Source organism: Gopherus flavomarginatus, chromosome 3, assembly GCF_025201925.1.
Source record: "Gopherus flavomarginatus isolate rGopFla2 chromosome 3, rGopFla2.mat.asm, whole genome shotgun sequence".
In the NCBI taxonomy this organism is placed as follows: domain Eukaryota; kingdom Metazoa; phylum Chordata; order Testudines; family Testudinidae; genus Gopherus; species Gopherus flavomarginatus.
The window spans coordinates 244496460-244513316 of record NC_066619.1 but is presented as its reverse complement, the minus strand read 5'-3'; positions in this window follow the sequence as shown (position 1 = coordinate 244513316).

Sequence of the window (16857 nt, the reverse complement as noted above, 5' to 3'; positions counted from 1 at the left end):
TGGGTAAGGTTGTGTGTCATGACTAAAAAAACTGAAATAGCTTCGTAAGAAATGGCTTGGTATGCAACGTGAGTTAAATGTCATCCTGCGAGGTGCTGAACACCTGCTGTAAAGTACTGGGTGCCTCCAGCTCCTACTGAAGCCAACAGGAGTTGTGGATTCTCATGACCTTGCAAGAATGATGGCTGGAATTAGAATTTAATAGTAAAAGCACTATAAATGCATGGTGCTTACAACATAAGACACATGTGACAAGGTGCTTACAAGAGTTTACAGTCTAACTCAGAAAGAACATGTAGGACAACAGTTCAAACCACAAAACACAAGAAGGCAGAATACCAGGTACCTACTAGGGAAATCTCTCTCAAAATATTAAATGCAAGATAGGTCTAGTCCTTTCTAAAGTCACCCTAGCAAAATTTGTTACAGCACACATAAAATAAATCATCGTTTTTCACATGTACATTACTAAAAACAATAAAGCAAAGACTACTAATGAATCCAACACTCTCAAGCTATACAACAATAAATACATTTGGTGATGGTGAATTAAAAGAAGCTTTTATCAATTTTTGAAAATGTTATTATATGATGCCACGAAGACCTCTAATACTTTAGATTAACCTTTCTTCTGAGGACATGCCATAGGTTTAAAATATGATAAGGAAATTATTTTATTTTGTCTGATTTTAAAAAAATATATCAGGGTATGAACGAGATTTGGTTGCTGAAACCTTTTTTCCAGTTTCACTTTCAGAGCAATTGTTTTCTGTTCATGATAAACTCCCTCTGTAAACTACTGGCATAGAAATTGTATTGAACAAAATGATCTTTGGTTCTATGGCTGTAAGTTGTATTTCTTCAAATACCACCTATGTAAATAACATACGGAAAGATATTGTTTTTTAAATATTACCAGCATGTTAATGAACATTCTTCAGAGACTGTTCTTGTGTGTAAATCCATAAGAAGTGGGCATATCCCTGAACTATTTCAAATAGTTTTGCCATCTCTATTTTCTTGTTTGAATTCACTGGTTTATTCATTTCTCTTACATGTTTTGATTTAGAAAGTCAAGTGTGGGAAAACTACAGTTTCTAATATATTTATTATGAAAATGAATCAGACATTTTCTGCTGTAATATAAAAACTGTCAACATCATTTTTGTTAAGCCAACATGAGTCATATATGAAATATAATTTGACATGAGGCTTTTTTAGAGAGTTGTGTTTGTTAGCATTTAAAATCTTTGGGGGGGAAAACCAAGAAGCCTCTGCTATGCAAAGTTGTTATCCTCTTACAACTGCAATTAACTGAGAGGTGAGGAACTCCTAACTCATAAAAAGCAACCAAAAAACCCCATCCTCTCACTGTTGTAAGTATAAGAACTAATAAGGAGGTGTTAAGTGGAAAAGCAAACAATAATGTAGGTATGCTTCCCTGTGATGGGGTTTACAAACCTCACAGTAAGGTTGAGGCAGGATAAATGTAAGGGGACTGTTATTCCCTTACAAACATTCAGTGGGGGTGTTTTGGTTGCTAGCTCCTAGCACTAAAAGGGGAGGGATCAATGGCAAATCAGGACCCTGAGACTGACAGTCCCCAGGAACAATGATGAGAGGCCAATGCTCCAGGTCAACCTGATTGACAGGGCGGGCAAGCTAATCAAAGAGACAGAAGGCCAGGATGGGTCCCGTCCTCCATGTGAGCTGAAATTGCCTGGGTCAGACAGAGTGGGGCCGAGCTAAGGCGAGAGTAGGGGCCCAAGCTAAGCTGCTGGGAGCTGAGAGCTGAGAGAGATTCACAGAAGCAGCCTGCAGAGCAGACCTGCCCTGGGAGCACAGCTGTAGCAACTGGAGCCAGAGAAGCAGCCCAGGGAGCTGAAGGCAGAGCAGCAGCAGGAGCCGTGCTGAGGCAATGTGGAGCTGGGGCTGGAGCAGTCCGGAGCTGGGTGCGGTGAGCAGCTGGGGAGAGCAAGGGGGACACTGGGCAGTGGGCCCAGCACAGGGAGACGCCTCAGCCAAGAGGCTCTGCAGGCCAGACTTGGAGGGGGATCGTAACCCTGACAGAGCAGGGGTGACACTGGGGAGAAGGGTCCTGCCACCCAGAGCCTGAGAGAGTGTGGCCATCACTAGAGCAACTGTCTGACCTGCAGTGTCCCTGCAGCACAGCCAGGGCCTGAGAAGGAGGCCCGCGACCTACAAGGAACAAACTGTGAAGTGCCCTGATGTCCAGAGACACTGTTTGTGATGGTCCCTGCCACAGAGCAGGGTGATGTGTTTTCCTTGAACCTTTCCTATTTTTCCTTATTCTTTTTTAAATTAATTGTTAATTAAATAACTTGTATTTGCTTTAAATTGTATGATGTGATCAGTGGGTCAGGGAGGTGCGCAGTGCAAAGAGAGTTCCCCAGAGTGGGGACACCCTAGCCCCTGTCCTTGGTGACCCCAGCAGGGTTGGGGGTTGAGCCTCCCAGGAATCCTTGGCCCAGTCTTGTTGGGGTTACAAGGACTCTGCGAGACAGGAGAGTGGAAATGGGAGTCCTCAAGGGCAGGGAGGCCTCTGGGTAAAGGAAGTGGGAGTGAGGACTCAGATCCTTTCGCTAGCCCACTTCACCAGGGTAGTGCAGAAGCCAGGAAAGTTCCCCACCATAGCGGGACCATTCCCCTGGTTACATAAAGGCTGGAGCAGTATTGGGCAAGGAAAGCTCCAAGCCACTGGCACTGCCAAACATGCTCCATGGGAAAGGACCAATATAAAGAGAGCTCCAGTAACTCAGACAAGTGGGAGGGGTCTGGCTGAGTTTTGCTGGAGTCTGGGTTAAAACAGCGAGGCCGAGCTGTAGGAGAAAGCTGGGTGGAGGGCTGTGCCTGATCCCAACCCACAGCTGAACACTGTATAGTCCAAGGCAACTTCCTCTCAGTGTTCCTTTTCTTTACTTTTCAAACATCAAATTGCCTCCCACTTAGAAATCTGATTCCCTGGTGGAATGAGGATTGCAAATTAGTAATCGAGGAAAGAAACAAGGCATACAAATGAGCAAAACACACAATGGATAGTAAAGAAAAGGAACACTGAGAGGAAGTTGCCTTGGACTATAAAGACGAAGTGGGAGGAGATGTGGAATGGTGTCAGCTTGGGGAAAAGACTAGATATATGAGGATTTGAAGAAGAAATGCATAGAAATGAAAACAAAAACAGGATAAAAGTCAACATTTCATAATTGTCAAATCAGTGACGCAGCATGTGAAAACAGGAGATATTAACTTCCAGAAGATGGCAAACTGGATAAAGCAATGTGTTGGTGATGTACGAAGAAATTAAAAAATGCAGTATGGAGGTCTACTGATAGAAAGTACACATAAGGAGCAAGCTGAAGTGCAGTAAATGTGGAGGAAATCATTCATATGAGATCTGCGCAGAAGGAACAGAACCTAAAAACGAAGCCATTTCCGGGGAAGGCACAGTGCCGTATACAGAGAATGTGCAGTAGCAGCATGAACTAGAGAAACACATGAAATTAAAATCATTCAAAAAGTATCTTGTGCAGATACTATCAAAAGGTACTCACTGTGGAAAATAAAAACAGATTAATACTTAAGCAAGAGAAGATGACAGGGGTAGCACAACACATCTCTGATCAGGGAAGAAAATAAGAGAGGAGTGAGAGATGATATATTGTGTGTAGGTAAAGAAAAGTTTATAGTGTTCATTATAGAAGTAATTAACTGCATCCAGCAGATGGGAAAAAAACGAAAAGGATTAAAATCATAGCAAAAGCAGCAGAAAAAAATATCTAATAGACAAGAGCTCGTTAGACCACATTTATAAGATTTTAAATGAAGGCAATAATACAGCTTAAATAACATAGTTTTAGCTGAATTGCACATAGTTTAACAATGCATAGACAGGAATTTAAGAAAGCCATCTTGGAAATGGGAAAAAAGCCTGATGTGTGCGCAAGAAAGGTGGCCAATTGGTAAACTTGTGTTCAATCTACTGGGATTTATTCCACAGGGATAGCAAGACTACTGGAGATATGCATATTTATAAAGAAGGATTTAGTTTAGTTAGAAATGGATGTGCAGAAATTAAGTTTTGAATATAATGCTATTGAGATTCCCATTCATAACAAAAACACAGCTACAGATTTATATTCCATGTAAAATAGTTTTTTATAATTAAAAAAAACCCTAATGAATGTCAAAAATCCATTCATAATTTGTGCAGAGTTTAATAGTCAAAATGAGCTATGGAGAAGAAAGAAAACTGATCTAAATAGTAAATGCTCTGAACAATTCATTTATATATATAAACTGGTAATACTGATTACAGGGACACCAATTCAGTTTTATTGACTGGATGGATCTTATTTGTTGTTGTCTTGAATTTGGAAATTGCAACAAATAATATGGCAAATAAATGCAGCTGGGAAATTCATAAAGATGACAGAATGTGAAGTGATCACTTCCCTATACTTATTGAGTGCCAAGACAATATTGAAAACATAAAAAGCGTTCCTACCTGGAATTTTTGAAAATCTGATCGGGGTCTTTTAAGATTAAATGTGATGAATATTTATATACTAACTGTATAAGTGCAAGGTAGAAGAATTCTGTAATAATGAAATAAAAGGAATTACAGCGGCCGTTGATCTGGCCATCTACAAAACATCAAATTGCCTCCAACTTAGAAATCTGATTCCCTGGTGGAATGAGGATTGCAAATTAGTAATCGAGGAAAGAAACAAGGCATACAAACGAGTAAAACACACAATGGATAGCAAAGAAAAGGAATTATAAAAGATGTAACGCAGTGGCACAAAGGATTATCAAAAGACAAAAAAAAAGAAAGTTAGAGAAATGTTTGTGAAAATTGAACAAAGATCCAAAGCTTTTGAAAATATAGAAGTAAATTCAAAATAAATGTGTACCTGGTATTATCATAAACAATGAAACTGAGGTCTCCAACTTAGGAATGGCAGACTCTTCAGCAAAAAAAAATTCCACAAGGTGAGTGGTGACAGGAATCAAAGCAATGAGTTTTGTAAGGAAAAAAGGAGGTTTCTTGAGGACAACTGTGACCTATTAAATGACTGGAGAAAATATACTGATGATATTAATGTGTTACTGATGTGTGAAACAAAAATTTTAGTATGCAGGAGCTTATGGCAGCCATGAGGAAAAATAGGAAAAATAAAGTTCCAAGTAGAGATAATATATATAATAAAATTCTGCAACAGTTTTCGGGGGGAGAGGGGGAGAGATTCTAAGGATTCTATTGTAAGTATGTAATGACATATGAGAAAAACGGACTGCTGCCATTAGAATGGAAAGAAATCTTGGTTATACCAATTAGGAAACCAGGCAAGGTGCATGCAAGACTAGATGCTTATAGGCCTAGTGCTCTCACATCATGTGCTGGGAAAATCATGGAAAAAATTATAAATGTGGTAGTAATAGTAGGCATTCTTCAGTCTCCAGAGGCCATGGATATGTGCCCCTGAGAGGCAAAGAATTTGCTCAGCTAGTTTTATGGTAGCCGCAGCTGAAGAGACCCACTCAAGGCAGACAATCTTTGCTGCATTTCTCACATTTAAAGGTGACATTTCAACCCTTTGGATTCTGCCTTCTGTGAGCTCTTTTCTCCTCTACTAAGCTGGACTTCCTCTCGTAACTCCAGAGACCTTTGTTAAGCTCTTGTTTCCAAAGGCTACGGTCTTGAGTGTGATCTTCCCATTTGTCCACATCCATGTCCATTTCTTTGAGGTCTCCCTTGCACACATCCTTGAAATACAATTTTGGGCATTCTTTGGGTCTTTTTTCAGATACCAATTTGCCATAGAGGATGTCCTTTGGGATGTATCTATCATTCATTCGGCACACATGCCCGAGTCAGCCGAGGTGTCTGTGTGTGAGGATGCTGGGTATGCTGGCCCACATGAGCACCTCAGTGTTGGTGACTTTGTCCCTCCAGGAGATTCCAAAGATTCGATGAAGGCAACACATATGAAAGCTGTTGAGCCTCTTTTCCTGATGAGAGTATAAGGTCCATGTCTTGCTCCCATACAAAAGTGTGCTGATAACACAAGCACGATACACACAGATCTTTGTGTGTTCTGTCAGTTTGTTGTTTTGCCATACCCTCTTGTTCAGTGGCACTGGAAATCTTTTACTAGTAGAGATGCACAAAGACAGACACCTGTCCATGCCCTCAACCCAGAGCTGTGTCCAGCAGGGCCAGGAGCAAAAGCCAGGTACGGGGCAAAAGCTGGTCGAGACCAAGAGGGGAGCCCCGGCTGGGGGTCCAGCAGCGGGATTCCATGTGTGGTCCAGGAGTGGAGACCTGAGTGTGGGTGGCAGCCAGGCCCCCATGTGGGGGGCCAGAAGCAGAACCCCAAGCGTGGTGCCTGGACCTTGCATGCGGGGCTGGGAGCAGAGCCCCGGGCACAGGGCCAGGTCCATGCATGCAGGGCCAGGAGTGGAGCCCTGGGCACATGGCCAGCAGCCAGGACCCTGCATTGGGGGCCAGAAACAGAGCCCCAGGTGTAGGGCTGGAACCTCGCATGCTGAGCCAGGAGCAGAGCCCTGCCTAAAACCTAGGAGTGCTGCAGGCGCCTATGCTCTTGTTCAGTCTAGACATTGTTGTGGTGGCTTTTCCAATGCGAATGTTATGTTCCTTTTCAAGTGAAAGATTGACTGTGATAGTGGACCCCAGGTATGTGAACTTATTCACCACTTGAGGTTCAAATAAATGTAAGACTAGTGGAATACTTGGAGAAAAAGGATATTATAGCTGAGATACAAAGTGGTTTCAAAAAAGAAAGATGCACAGTTGATCATATAGTGAGACCGGAAACAGAAGTACCAAAAAACGTAAGGACCAAGAACATTATGATAATACTATTCCTAGACATTGAAAAACCATGCAACATGTTATGGAGAGAAGGCCTCCTATATAAACTAGCCAAAATTGGAATAAAAGGGAGACTGTTTTGGTGAATAAGGGAAATTAAGTGACAGAACTATACAAATCAAAGTGGGAATCGCTTTATCAAAACATACAACTTTACAAATCAGGGCTTTGGAGCTGTGCTCCGGCTTTGCTCCAGCTCCAGGCAAAAACCTGCAGCTCCACTGCTCTGGAGCTGCTCCGCGCTCCAGCTCCGGGCTCCACTCCAAATCGCTGTTACAAATGGCACTTCGCAAGGGACTATTATCAGACATTCTATTTCTTATGATAAATGACTTCCTGGAAAGTGTGCAGATGGGAATAGGTATTTCTCTTTTCACAGACCAATATCCTATATGGACTAACCAAAAAAAGACTTAAAGTAGCTGTGGAGAAGACAAAATGAGGCACTCCAGAGAATTTCCAAGTGGGAAAATGATTGGTGATTTAAAGTCTCCCTTTGAAAGAAAACAAAAAAAAAAGGAATGCTTGAGATGCATGAATGGGATGACTGGAGCTTATTTATTATAAGATTCAGATAGGAACACAATTTGTTGAGCGAGGAGTAGTGTTTGATGATAAATTAACTTGGAAAGGTCACATAGATAATATCATACAAAAATGTTAAATATAGGATGGACTTACTTAAAAGTGTAGCTGGAAATAAATGAGGGTACAAATAAGAACATATTGATAATGATGTATAGAGTATTATGGCCAGTTTTAGACCACAGATGCCAAGCTTTTGTATCAGTCTCAAAAACAACTCTTAGAAACTTGAAACTATTCCAGACCCAATCTCTCCACTGGGCACATGGCACTATGATAACACCACTCATGTACATGCTGCCAATAGCCACCAGAGAAGCACTTATAAATCGAAGGATGAAACTATTAGATCTAATCTTTTGGTCAAAGATAAAAGGGATCATGAAAATAGAAGTACATAATAGATTTATGAGGAACTTGGTAAACAAAATTATATGGATTTCCACAGACTGCCTCAGAATATCAATATCAAAAATTCATAAAGGAGACTTGTAAAAAGAAGAATTGAGACAACTAAGAATTTTTAGTCATGGGCAATGAAATTACAGTTGGACAGTTATTCTCCCATGTGTAGATTTGGAAAGGTATGAAAAAACAGAGGGAAGACAAAACACACACACATTATGATCAACAAAATTTCTGAATTTATGAAAAATGGGGCCAATTTGACAAGTCTATATGGACAGATCAAAAGAGGACAGCACTGACAAAGTGGGAATAGCTTTCTGTGTTTCTAGTCTTGGAATCCAGAAAGCTAAAAGGCTATCGAATTATGTGACCATTATGACAGCTGAACTAATGAGGATAATGTTAGCAGTAGCCTGGGTAAGATATGGGCAACCGGCCACAGCTGTAATTTTATCTGATTCCTTGCCTGGGATAATGACAATCAGAACAGGGACTCTGGAAAGCAGAAATGACATAAAGGGAAATAATGTTCCTATCAATGGAAATAATGCAAGCAGGTGTCTGTGTAACAATAGCAGATGCTGGTGCATATCAGAATACGCAGAAATGAGATGGCTAACAAGGCAGAAATACAAGCTCTAAAACATGAGGAGGTGTATATTAAGATACTCTTAAGCAGAGAATAATTTAAAAATGTGGTCCTGAAGGAGCTTGCAAAGGAATGGGAAGAACTATGGACTAAAGAAACAAAAGGACGATGGATGTATGGTTAAAAACTGAAAGTAATACTATACTCCACAGTCGAGACAGAAAAAGGGAAGTACTAATTTTTACAGTGTTACAGGTCATTGTGCCTTAAATGATAAATTAAACTTATTTAAAAGACATAAATATAGGCTGTATGATGTGTGCAAAACCATAGAAACTGTTGATCATGTTCTATGGCATTATGGGCAGTATTCTATAGAAAGAAAGTTTCTTTATGAAAAATTGAGTAAGCATAGAATCAAATATTTCTCTCAAAAGGGACCAGTGAGCACGTCAGGGAAATAGAATAGTGTTAAAAAAAGAAAAAGAAAGGCAGGCATGCTGTATTTCATTAAGGACGCTAGACTGAGAGAAAAGATATTAAAATAAAATGAAAAAAATCAACCATACCTTGGTTAAAAATGAATGAAGAAAAGTGGCAACCATAACCTTTTATGATGAGGCTGCTGCACTAAAAAAACAAAGAAAGAAAAGAAGGAGAGAATCCATTTCCTGGAGGAGCACTGCCCTGCAACAGTAGAAACAGCTCTTACTGAGGAAGTCTGGTTCTGAGTCTTCCTTCACCTCCTTTCAGACATCACCTGAAAGGTAGGGAGAACCATGTGCGTCTCCTGCCTCAGCCTGAAGACTCTGGGGTTTGAAGCAAGGGACTATAACTAAACAGCAGCCACACCTCAAACCGAGGTATCAGGTATGGCCCCAGGGAAAATGAGTGGGAGGTGGGCTGAACATAGGCCATCTTATGATATCATACTTTTAGGTTCCTGGACTAAGACCTGGTGGAGTAGCAGGGCCGTGGTCTCACTACCCAGCCCAGATTCTCCTATGCCTAGGCCTGAGATGGGCAAGACTAGGGGTTACTGACAAGGAAGTTGATCCAGCTGAACACCATTCAGGAGGTTCAGTACACACTGAACTAAAAGAGAGGCTGGAGCAGCAGGCCCCGACCACTACATGTGCCAACTGAACACCACTGCCCTCCACTGTAATCTTGTTCAAATGGGATGTGCCCTGGGTGAGAGAAAAAGAACATACAAGAGTCAAGCGAAGCTTTTGTGTGTTCTTAGTTGTAGAACACTTGACAAAGCAACTTGAGAATTGAAGAAGAGCAGCTTGAGAACTGAAAACATTTCTGAAAATTAGAAAACATGAAATAAAGGCACTGACTGAGCTACAAATTGCCAAACCATGCCCTCAAAACAATCCACATCATATTGCGGGGCACACATGAGTAAGGAGAGCTTGTGATTTCCACAATGGTATCTGTTTTATTGAAGCTGAAATTTGGGGTTATTCCAGCTTTTAAAGTCCCCTGTACAATAAATCCTGACCCTTTGCCCTTTGTCAAACCTACAGATGACATGTTGGAACCTTTATTCCTCCATGGATTCATAGACTATAAAAACAGGCGGGAGATCAGTGTAAACATCTAGTCTGATCTCCTGAATAACACAAGTCACAGCACTGTCCTCCATTAGGTCCTGTTTGAACTAGATATATCTTTCAGAAAAAATCCAAATATTGACTTAAAAATTGCTAGTGTTGGAGAATCCCTCACAACCCTCGATAAGTTGTTCTAAAGGTCAATTACCCTCACCTTTAAAAAAGCGCACCTTATCTCTGATCTAAATTTGTCTAGATGTTTTGAGCCAAGATGGTTCCTAATGATATTCAGGTATATGTACCTGTTGAAATAGCCTGAATATTAGCTTCTAGGCCTCTCAACATCTGCAGAAAGGACAGAATCACTGACTCAATCCAACCTCAACATCATCTTCATTCCCTAGTGCCAGATATGGTTGGGAGGGAGGCAATGATAACACTCTATCTAGAAGGTGGAGAATCTTTCACTGTACCGTGAGATGCATGGTTTATAACAGGGCAAGCAGGAACACATTATCCAGAAACTCAGTGTTCTCAAAACGCAGCCTCCCTCCTCTCTGCCTTCCACACTTTTTAGATTGCTACATCCCACAAAGATTCACAGATATCCAAATGTCTGCTGGTTCTTCTCTATTTCGTCCCTATTCCTATTTCCAAGACAAAAATACATCTCATTAAAATATATATATTTTAGCAGAATCTGAGAGGCTTCCAGAATGGAAACATTTAATGTTGATCCCACTAGCAGACCCTAAATGATAGATTCTCTAAGATTTAATTATCACTGTCTGCCGTTTTAAAATTCAGTACTTGACTCATAATCATTTGACCTATTTCTACCAAATAAGGGGGAAAAACATTTGCAAGTTTGTGTCATATCATATTACTTTGAGTTTGCTTCATATTATTATGATATATAACATTGCAACCTAATGGGATACACTTTCAAAGCAATGAGAAGGGAGTTACGTGAAGTCTCTTTGGGAAATAATTGAATACAGCAGTTTTCCAAATTTCCTGTCCTTAATTGGGTATTCTAATGAATGCTATTTTGTTTCTTCGGGCCCAGAGGCCTGCTGCACATAGAAATGACATTGTAAATATTTCTCAAGGATAAACAAGCCAATTCCTAGGACTGCAGGCTGATCCAGCTTCATTTGCCCCTTTCCTAATAACTCCTGGGTACAGATGCACCAAGTTACTCAAAAATAATTTCTGTAGTTACAGTTTATCCTCCACCTGCCAGCTCATGGATAGTTCACTAGCCAAATACAAGCATCATAAATTATCCCATTAGAGTCAATTTTCAAAGCAGTATCTGGGGAGTTGTGCGCATAAGTCCATTGTTGTTACAGCTCTCTCTCTCTCTTGTTAATACAGTATTATTTATCATGTCAACTCCATGAACATTAGTCCTTCAAGTAAAAGGAAAATTGAAGACAGTCTGGTTTTTTAGAATTCCTAATTAAAGAGAACAATCTTGAGAAATGCAATCTTTCTAGGACTCTGTAACCCTGAGGCTATTTATACTGCAGAATAAGAATGTAACAGTCTGATCCAGTTCCCATTAATTTCTAAATGAAAACTCCCATTGACTTTTAGGTGAGTTGGAATTAGTGTAAAAGAGAGTGTGCACTGGCATTTCACTTGTTTGCTACACCCTGATCCATGAATACAGGGAACAGATCAAGATAAGAGGGCAGGGGACATGTTTAATGAGGTATTGCTGAAGAGGTCTAACAACAGATTCAGACACTAGAGAATAACAGAGATACAAGAGACTAAATTCAGCCTTTGTGTACAGCAAAGGGAATTGCACCCGTGGTCAGCAAGACAAGAGTTTGGACCATTAAAATCTATTAATAGTTTGATTCAGTTCAGTATGCTGGTATAGCATGATTCATCTTCACTATATATATAGCCTGATACCTAGCCTCAAAAAACACCTCTCTGACTTTCATAGGTTTTCTGCATGCCAAACACAAGAAGTAGACTACATGGCCTCACATTTTTTATGTTTTAGAAACAAAAACTACTTACATGACTAAAGCAAGAAAGCACAGACAATGTTTGTTTTAACTCTGTTCCCCTATTAGAAAACTATATTTTTCATTTCCATCATTAGTTAGGTTTGGCCTTTTCTAGTTTACTTTACAACAAAATATTACTATGTTAAAATTGAGTGTTTGCATGCTGTTCACCTTAAAAGCAGTACTTAAATAACCCTACAAATGGCCAATTTAAGTCTCCAGTGCAAATGCCTATGCAGCCTCAAGGGAGTTCCAGAATTCCCAGAGATAACAGCTCAAACCTTTGCTTGTTCTTCATTTAGACTGACAAACAGAGGACAAAGAGTGTCATATGCTCAGGCAGAACACAAATGTTTGCTATTGAGGCTAAAGGCAAAATAAGGCCTCAAAACATGCCTTGGAGCATATAATACAATTCTTGTTATTTGACAATTTTTTAAAATCCTAACTGGATTCTTAAAAACACTTTCTGATGGAAATTGTAGAGCTAGATTTTGTTTAAAAAAAAACTTGGTTTATTTTTTGTCCTCCCCGCCCCTAGAGTCAGCAGAAAGCTTGGAAAATAAAGAAACTATTTTAAAGTGATCACATGAGAAGAAGTAGGTGAGACAGTAAATAAACTGCTGAGAGATTTTCCTTATGTGGCAAATCCTTTACTTTATTCAGACCTACAGGACCTGGACTATGAATAACTCTCTTAAGAGATTACATATAGTATGAACATGCAAAGGAAACTACTATTATAATATATTATCCTGCCTTTACATTTTATCTTCTTAATGAAGCCACTGGGACCACCACAGAGAAAAAAGACTGCAGGATCAGGCTCTATAGTTGAAACTGTAAAGCTTTTTCACAGTGAAAACCATAAATATCAACCAATGCTCATAACAATGCTAAAAATAAATAAGTAAATCCCAAAATAAGTGAGGAAAGTATAACTGATAAGAAATTAGGAATTCAGAGCATATTGATTCATGCTTTTGTTGTATATAATACCTTACAGAGCACAATATCATGTTGGGATCCATATGCTTTATGGGTTTTATTCCGAAATACAGCTTTTAAGCAACTAATGAACATATGCTTTCAGTAAATTGCACACTATTGAAAAAGAAATCATTACGTTTTAAATACTATTCCTTTATTATGTTTTAAAATAAATTGGAATTGGTTTCTTAATGTGGCATCCAGACCAGACAGTTTATATACAATTACAAATTCCAGTTATAATTATACTCTCAACAGTTTTGATGGGACTGTCTCTGTCCTGTGTTGACTGGCTGTTTGCTCCAACCCTTTCCCTCCCAAATCCTCTCCACCTTCTTCAGTCTCTTCACCTCAGCTTTACTGTACACCTCTTACGCTTGTCTCCCTCTCCCCTGTTCCCTTCCCCCCTTCCTTTCAACGTCCTCTCTCCTTTTACTTTTCTTTCCATTTAACTTATCACACCCAGCTAAACCCACCTTGCCCCCGACCCCAAAACACTCATTATATGGTTTTAAAATGTCCACCGTCCAATTAGATAGCATTGGAAACTGCTCCCTTCATATTGATGGAAAAAATACTCTGTATGTGTTTTAAACTTCGCATGACATGAAAAGTGAAGTAAGAGACTTTCAGCTCACTGGTGTTAAGAATGAACAGTACTGAAATACTGCAAAAAATATGTTTACAGTAGCTTTCATGTTCGGGAAAGAAAAAAATAAGGCATAGAAAGAGACTTTTGATATCACATGACTTTTTAATTGTAAACTCTTTTGGGACAGGGACTGGGTCTTATGTATAAGTATAACGGTTAGCACAGTGGGATCACAATGTCATTTGGGGCGTGTAGGTGCTACTGAAATAAGTAAGACAGTAATAGCGAAATAGCATTAGTTGTCTATGGTGTAGCAGTTAATAAGGAGCAACTACATTTCCAAGTTAAGAGCATCAAATAGTGTAAATGCATAATGCCTAGTACAATGGGGCCCTGATATCAGCTGGGGCCTTTAGGTAAGACTGCAATAAAAAATAATAAGAGTAAAGGATATTTTTCCTCATGCATTTTAGAAGTTTATCAGCCTCTTCCCCTGATGTATTTTTCTAAATTCACTAAACTATTTAGCAGTAGGAAGTGATTGCTTGTGCAAAGACAAAATGAGACACCACTTTTTTTCCCCCTCTAAAAGTCTTCTAGAAACTATTTTACACAGTTTTGAATTTGAGAAAATTCAGTGTGATATTTAATTCTGCATCAGCTACCTACTCCAAATCATCTCTTCTGCAACTTCTTAAAAAAACAAAACAAAACTGATTTTAGATTTAACACGACCCTTTAGACCCAAAAGATCCATTCTGACATAAATATATAAATAAATAAAATTACTGAATACAAGACATTGAGACATTTTCTGAGCTGATTCAAATCCACATAGCTCTATTTTTTTTCCACATTTCTAATTAATTGGACTTAAGTATTTTAAAGCAAGGGCATTACACTAAGATGGCATTGAAAACTTCTACTTGTATAGGTGCCTGCTTGCTTTGGTGAATATTTTGTTCTTGAAGAACAAGATAAATATAATTGGTGTGTATCATTATGGTTAACACAGTAAGAGAGAGATGATTAGATATTTGTGTCTGGGCTGCTAAATTTCCAGGACAATTTTACAAGGTTGCTTTTATACATTATACACACAGTCTTACATCTGGCTTACGATATCTCTTCTGCATTCATGCACACTTATGACAGAAGTAACTAAGCACTGGTTATTGGCTGCTTAATTATAGAAAAGAGTATAATGACAACAGACACTTTAAAATTAAATCCTTGATTTTTCTAGACGAGCTCCTGCAGTAAAACTCTCCTCTTTACAACAGTCAGATCTACTTTTTCCTCTTTCAGTGCACACTATTCAATTTAATGTAATGTTGTATTTAATCCCTGGGTGGGGGTGAAGAAAAAAACTAAGCAAAACAAGTTCTACCTCCACCATTTTCCATCCACTTCATTTCTAAGACCTTTCTGTGTTTTCTCCAGTAGAGTTAGATACAACATGACACAGGATTTCATTGGAACAGGTTTTGTTATTTAAAAACAAACAAACTTGAATTTCATCCTCACTTTTTCTCACCTTAAAAATCTTCAGGCTATTACCTATTTTTTAGAATTTATTTGATCAATTTTAATTTGTGTTCTAATGTCAGATTTCACCATTCTGTCTTCTTTTGTAGTCTACCTAAGTACCAAATCTTGTTTGTAAAAGTAACCAGTCCCTGATTATTCAAAGGAAAGTGCAAGAAACCCATAGTGGTCAATTGCAGAATTACTTCACAGGGGAAATTTCTTCCTAACCCTGTTCAGTAGAGCATACTAAAGCCTGAGTCCACACTATTTTTATCCTATGTAATATAGCTATAGAATCGGTCACATTTCATATGATTGTCTAATCCTTTTCTGAATCCTGCTAAACTCCTTTCCTCAATAATGAGTTGCACAAAAAAGCGTATTTCATTTCCATTCGCAGCTCAAAAAGCAACACCAAACAAACGGACGGAAAATTGCCATTATTTTCCTTTCCTAGATGTCCCTTTGTGTCCCCACTTACCCTAAAGTGTCCTATTAAAACATCCTTTCTTTAATATCATGAATTAGATGATGACTAGTAGTTGCATTTGGAATTCGGGGCAAGCCCAGAAAGTCAACAAGACTAATCCATGTCAAAGGATGACAACGTGAGATACCATCTTGAACCTGGCCCTTCCGGTAAATATGAGCTTTATCCATGCTGCTGCTCACAATCTCACAAAAGCGGCAAAGACTTCTGTGGCACTTTAGAGACTAACAAACGTATTGGAGCATGAGCTTTTGTGGGTGAATACCCAATTTGCTGGATCCCGACTAACATGGCTACCCCTCTGATAATTAATCTCACAAAAGGTTCCTGAACACTGGTCCTTCCATATCTTCTCTCTCTCTCTTCTTCTCTATCACCCTGCCTTCCTTTCAGGCCACCTTCTAATATGAATTAGGTTGAGGGGTGGAGAAGAGCTGATGCCTAGTGCTGCAAGATTAAGAACTTTAGATACCACGTTTGAAACTCTAGGTCACACACACATGCCTCCAAACTCAATTTCAAGGGAGAAGAGGAGAAGTACCACCTCTTGTACTTTGATGGGACCGTTAAAAGACCCTTCCTGTTCAAGGTTACTATTCTTCTTTCTTTGGCATCGAGCATGAAGGTTAGAAAATCCCCTTACACCCACAGCATTAAGAACCTAAACCGAAAGAGCAGGAAGAGAGTAGCTGTGAGTAGAGAACTGAGAGAAAAAGGAGAGATGGCACACAATAGCAACATCTAGTCTGTAGCCTCCTATTTTGTTGTACGGATGTGCGGGCATATGCTAAATAAGGTATACACATGATTAAGACAGTAACACTGACCCTATAGGTCTCCAGCTTGTAAGACAATAGCTTAGCTAAACTAAGGCCTATGGCCTAAACACTTGACATAAGCAATTAACCAGCAAGTGACCCCCATATCACAAGCTGAAGTGCTCTTATACGCAAGTATTGCTAAACTGCTGATAGATAGCTGCCAGTTTGTATTAGTTTTAGACATTTTAAGTTAGGAACATCAGCAGATGTCCAAGCACAAGAATACCATGGTAACTGACATATATGCTAATAAGTTTGAAGTAAAAGCCTATGAGAGAAGGGCACACCAACATCAGTAGGGTGAGGAAATAGAGAAAAGGAAAAGGGACTGAAAACTCTACTGA